This window comes from Mandrillus leucophaeus, unplaced genomic scaffold (assembly GCF_000951045.1).
Source record: "Mandrillus leucophaeus isolate KB7577 unplaced genomic scaffold, Mleu.le_1.0 Scaffold1434, whole genome shotgun sequence".
Taxonomy (NCBI): Eukaryota; Metazoa; Chordata; class Mammalia; order Primates; family Cercopithecidae; genus Mandrillus; species Mandrillus leucophaeus.
In genome coordinates this window covers 5,220-11,010 of record NW_012101404.1, presented here as the reverse complement: position 1 = coordinate 11,010, position 5,791 = coordinate 5,220, and the positions used below count along the sequence as shown (strand labels likewise).

Genomic DNA, 5,791 nt, shown 5'->3' with positions numbered 1-5,791 from the left:
AGAGCTGAAGGAGGGGGGCTGCAGGCTGGGCAGAGCCCCCGCGCGGGGACCAACAGGAGTGCGGGTCCCTCACCGGAGGGGACTGAAGACCGAGGGCTGAGCGGCGGCAGCAGGGACTCAGCAGACTCGGTCCCGCCGCCGCCATTTCCCGCCGGTGCCGATGAAGCCCCCCCCAGCCTCCGGACGCCCTGCCCCGCACACTCACCATTTCAGCGTTTCGAGGGTGTCGTGAAGTCTTAGCTAGAATCACCCAATACCCGCTGGTCACAGAGCGACGGAGGCTGAGGCTGCGGCGGATTCACCGAAGCCTCCCTGAGGGGTGGAAGCAGGTCAGTGAGCCCCTAACCCAGCTCTGGCTGAAGGGAGAGGTAAAAGCCGCGCCAGATCCCGGATGCCGCCCCCTCCTTTGCCTGATTGGGCAGTTCCCAGTCCAGCGCCCTCATTGGATACTGCTACTAGCTCTACGCCCTCCAGCTTTGAGTGACAGAATTCGACTGCCAGAAATTCGACCATACACTTAACCCCAGGCAAGAGTCACAGACTCGTGTCTCCAGGTATTTTCAGTCAGGGCTTGCTTTCTGTGCTAGGCCTGGCTCTGTTGGGGGTTCATTTTTCACCTTCTGTTGTGTAATGTTACGTCCATTTATCAGTTGTGCATGACCGCGCGCACACACACACAGACACACGCTTGCTCACAAATGGAAACAATATATTAACAATTATTTTAATGTTTTAGATTTCATAACCTTTCTGGCCTCTGGTCTTTTGAGTAGGACACCTGAGATTGGAAGAGGAAACAAGTCTCTAAAAAATAAAATGTTAGTTGTGAATTTAGTTTTTTATTAGCCACATCCAAACTAATAAAAAGAAACAAGTGAAATTGTTTATAATTGTAACCTATTGTATCCAAAATAGTTTTAATACATGATCAATATATAATTAGAAATAAAGTATATTTCTGGTCTAATTCTACACTCACTGTGCATTTTTTTGTTCGCAGCACATACTACTTCAAACCAGCCACATTCCAGGTACCCAGTAGCTACATATGGCAGGTGGCTGCCACATTGAGTGCAGCCATGAAGGCTCTGACTTCAGGGAAGTGACGGCCTGAACACCTCTTTTCTGCTGGAAGTGAGGGAACAGCCTCTCTATCAACTTTTCTCCTCAGGCTCAAGGGTGGGTGGGACAGTGTCCCCTAGAGAAAGCAAAGGTGCAAGCTGAGAGTGTCCACGTGAATATCACGGTCTCCTAGTTGCTGTTTGGTGCCAGTGTGGTGGTCTCAGTTCAGCCAGGTCCAGGCTCTCCTCCCATGACCTGGAAAAATGAGGCACGTGTACACCAGAATGAGAAAGCAGAGTAGGATTTATTAAGCAATAAGAAAGCTCTCAGCAGCCAGAGGGGACCTGAAAGCATGTTGCCAGAAATGGGGCTGACTTCTGGGTCTTTTATGTGGCAAGAACGAGGAAGTCTTCTGTGGGTTCTACCCAAATGGGAGGGGTCAAGTTTCCCACCAAGGGTGTTGCATCTGCGTGTGCCCGGGGTTGGCCACAGTGATTCCATTTTGGTTATTACCCATGAGTGCCTAAGGGAAACTTACAGGGGAGAAGCTAAAACCACAATACTTATATCATGTTAATGACTTTACAATGAGCTGGGTGAAAACAAGGAAATTTAGGTTGATTTATTTTGCCTATGCCTAAGCTGGGACAGTCCCATCTGAGCAACATCCTGGCATAAGAGGAAGTTCTTAACCACATTTCTTCCCACTAGCTACAGGGGTGGGGCAGGTGCAGTCCCGCGGGTGGTTTTCCTCTCCCGAGACCCTCCCTCCCTATCTTCCTAACCAGCCTCTGACTGTCTCCTCTCTCAGGGGTTGAGGTGGTTAGAAATTTAGACTGGGCTCAGCTGGGCCATTCTTCTGGGCTCAGTTTGGCTCCTACAGGTGTGAGTGTTCAGCTGCTGGTGAATTAGGTGGCTCTGCTTCTGGGAGTGAGCTGTCTGTAAACTGAGGCTCTTTGGCTTTTCTCAGCATGTTACTTTATCCTACAGAAAGCTAAAATGGGCTTGTTTTCATGGATATGGAAAAATTCTGAAAAGATAACAGAACTATTTAAGACCTTTTGAGCCTAGGCACCAAACTGACCCACTGTCACATGCACAGCTTTGGCCTGTGCAAATTAAGCAAGAAAGTTCAAGGTTTAGGAAACAGATTCTGTCTGTTGATGGGAACCAGCATAAAAGCCATTGCCAAGAACATGAATACAATAAGAAAATTTTTTAAATTTCTGTTTTTGTAATCAATTTTGTTTTGTTTTTTCTTGCAGGTAAGGCTTATAAAACTGTCCCACATCTACTAAGCAGCTGGCTTGGACTCAGGATCATCGTTGGCCTGTCTCTGAAGCCCATGCACCTCCATAGACCACACTACTCAGCCAGGTTTCCTGGTCCTTCAAGGGGTGGAAGAGTGACACTTCTGAAGTAGAAGCAAGATTTTTTTTTTGAGAATCTCATCCCATCTATCCAGTACTCTTCACCATTAGAAATAATTCACTCCAGGGAATGCTTCTGAAGTCTCTTGGAAAAACTGGAAATGATTTGAGGGAATGGCTAAGCATTGGTTTAGGAAATTAATGTCCACCATTACATTTGTAATTTCTTATAGGATAAATACGAAAACACCTATAATGCACTCCACATATCTGGAAACATATCTGTATCCTTATTCTGTATTGGTAGGATACTTATGATTTTTAATATAGACTAAACCAACTTACTGTGCCTGAAACAACTTTTGCTCGACGGCAAGTGACATAGAGATAGAGCTGCTGATATTTTTCCCTGTTGCAATTTAGCCAACCAGCAGAGTATGTTTTCAAGGGCCAAGATGTTTTCTAAGACCCCCATCCAGGAGCAGCTATAGGGCAAATGCCTAGAGCACACATAGAAATCACACACAACCAATGCATTCCTGACCCTGAATCAATGCTTCTTACCCTTGTGTGCACATTAGAATAACCTGCTGTGCATGTGGGAGGTGGAGTTTAATGTTCCCAAACCCAAGTTGCAAGGGAATAATTAAGACAATCTCTAGAGTGAGACCCAGGCAGCAGTGTGATTTAAAGCTCTCCAGGTGATTACAATATGCAACCATACTCCCAAATGTCTGCTGTAAACCAACATCTTTCAGAGAATCAGTTGAAAGTATTTAAGAAGTGTTTGCTGTTGAGTTGTGGCCTTTCAACCTTACTCGTATTACCCACATTCTATCCTTTGCAAAACTGACCTCTGCTGAAGGGGTGGCCTGCCCCTCCACACCTGTGGGTGTTTCTCGTTAGGTGGAACGAGAGACTTGAGGGAAGAAATAAGACACAGAGACAAAGTATAGAGAAAGAAAAGCGGGGGCCCAGGGGACCGGCGCTCAGCTTACAGAGGACCCACGCCGGCACCGGCAGGACAATAGGATCGTTTTTAGGGAGGAAATCAGCAGTAAGCCATAAGAACAAGGATCTCTGTGACATGAATAAGTTTAAAGGAAAATCCTGTGCCTAGAGATAAACCTTTTAGCAGCATTGTTTCATCCTATCACATGGGGATAAACCTTGGACAATACCTAGCTTTTCCTAGGAACAAAGACACACCCTGCACGCCCAAAATCCATTAAACCTTGAGTTACCACAGCACATGTCTCTTGCAAGGACAAGGTTGGGGGCAGGGTCACAGATTAACAGCATCTCAAATACAGAACAAAATGGAGTCTCTTATGTCTACTTCTTTCTATATAGACACAGTAACAGGCTGATCTCTTTCTTTTCCCCACACTCTGCTACTTGTTTTCTTCCTGATTCAAACCAGTTCCACACACACTGGGTGCACACTATGTGCAGCCCACGGTGCTAGGTGGCCTGGCCGTGGGGAATATTGTTGTGGAGGAAGGACTTTGCTGTAAGAAATTTACATTCCCCAAAACTAAAACCATGCTGTTTACTCAATTGAAATAAAAAATGAAAGACTGAGGGGGATGCCCAAAGGTCAGGACATGAATAAATACCTTGGAATATTAATATCCATCTCATGATGCCTGAGTGTAAATGCCCCACTTTGAAACAAAACAATGCCAAGCATTGCTATTATTCTGAAATAGTTAGGATTAAATAATAAATATTTAAAATTTTATTGATGTATAACATGCATAGAGAAACATATGCACAATAAAATATTAATGTAATGCTCAATAACTTGTAACAAAGCTAATACATTTGTGTAACTATAGAACTATCCTTGTTTTTGCCCACAAACCACTTCCTTCCTCTTTTCCTCCTCCCCAAACCTAACCACGATCTTAAGAGCTAATGTTATAGTTTTTCTTTTTATACAAGTGTTTTATTAGAGAATATTTTAACCTATACACAATAACCAAAATAGTATGAGCTGATGCTCAGCCTCAGTATCTACTAATTATGCCCTATTTGTTTAATTTCTACTTCAACTCATTCCCTATCCCCTTTATTATTGTTTTTAGTTATTTTTTGTAAGATAAGATGTATATGCCTTGAAATATACAGTCTTTACTGTACCTTTTTGACAAGTCAATATATCTATATATTCTTTTCCCTTTCAATTATAGAATTACTGCCAGTTAAAATTATCAATGTGCATGCAAATCACCTGAAAACATTATTTGAAATCCAGATTTTGATACAATATATCTGGGCTTTGCCTGACAAACCCAGTTTCCTGGGTTGAAGCAGGGCCTGAAGAGTGTGCTAGCAACATCACCCTGCCCATGCCTGACACCACCCTCACCCACCTGTGACTCACCTCTGGGGCCAGAGGCAGGGAAGGGAGGGTCATTTTGGCAAACCAGGCGTCTGTGCCATGCAAAGATTCCTGCCCCTTTAGAAATGAGTGAGGGTGAAAGCATCATGGCCTCCAGCTTTTTCATGCACATCTCCCCTGAGCCCACATGGCCACCAAGAGGGCTGCTGATGGCCTCTGGTCCCCCAACAAATTGCCCCACCTCCAGATGGACTAGAGCAAAGTCAAGGGAAAGTCTGTCTGGTCCTTGTTTCTGCTCAGGCACTTCTGAGTTCTGTAGCCTTGCACAGGCCTTTGCCTCTCTCTGAGCCTAAGTTTTCCACCATACGATGGGTACATTTACACAAACCACACACACAATGAAGGTGAAAGGAGAGAATGGGCAAAATGACCTCACCTGCCAGGGAGTCAGCGCTCAGATAACTTTCATGCTCTGGGGTGGAATATTTCTTCAGAAACAAACAGCTTGCGGATCCAGGACCTGGGCCTGCCACTGACCTGCTCTGTGACTCTGAGACAGTGGCTTCCCCTCTCTGAGCTCAAATCCCTACTGGACAGGCTGCTCTAACCTTCTGTGTCCCTGGGCTGAGAAGGGAGTTAGTCCTCCCCAGCTTGTAGGGGAGCCCTTGACCATGGTTGAGTGCAATCTGGCCCCACTGTCCTGCCTCACTGGAGCATTGAGAAAAGGGGAACACAAAACCCAGACCCCAGCTGATCTGGGAACAGGTTCTCCTTGAATTTGTCAGGCACCTTCAGGAATTTGTCACCAGTTAACCAGCCTGTGACTCTGTCCACAAGCTGCTCCTTCTGCATGGATGCCGCTGTCCACTGCCACTCTACTAAAACACTTTTGATGCCCTCCTGATGCGCGCTGTCGGGCACGGCGAGATGGGCTGAGAGTGTATCTCCCTCCCCAAACTCGCTCGGAGCTGTGCGGGGCGGGCGGCCCCAGGACCCGCGGTTCCGAGCAACT

The 5,791-nt window shown here is 45.9% G+C and overlaps 1 pseudogene; it reads left to right on the top strand.

The window, feature by feature from the left end:
- The first annotated feature begins 391 nt into the window (after positions 1-391).
- LOC105535252 overlaps positions 392-5,791 on the top strand; it is a 9,620-nt pseudogene continuing 4,220 nt past the window's right edge.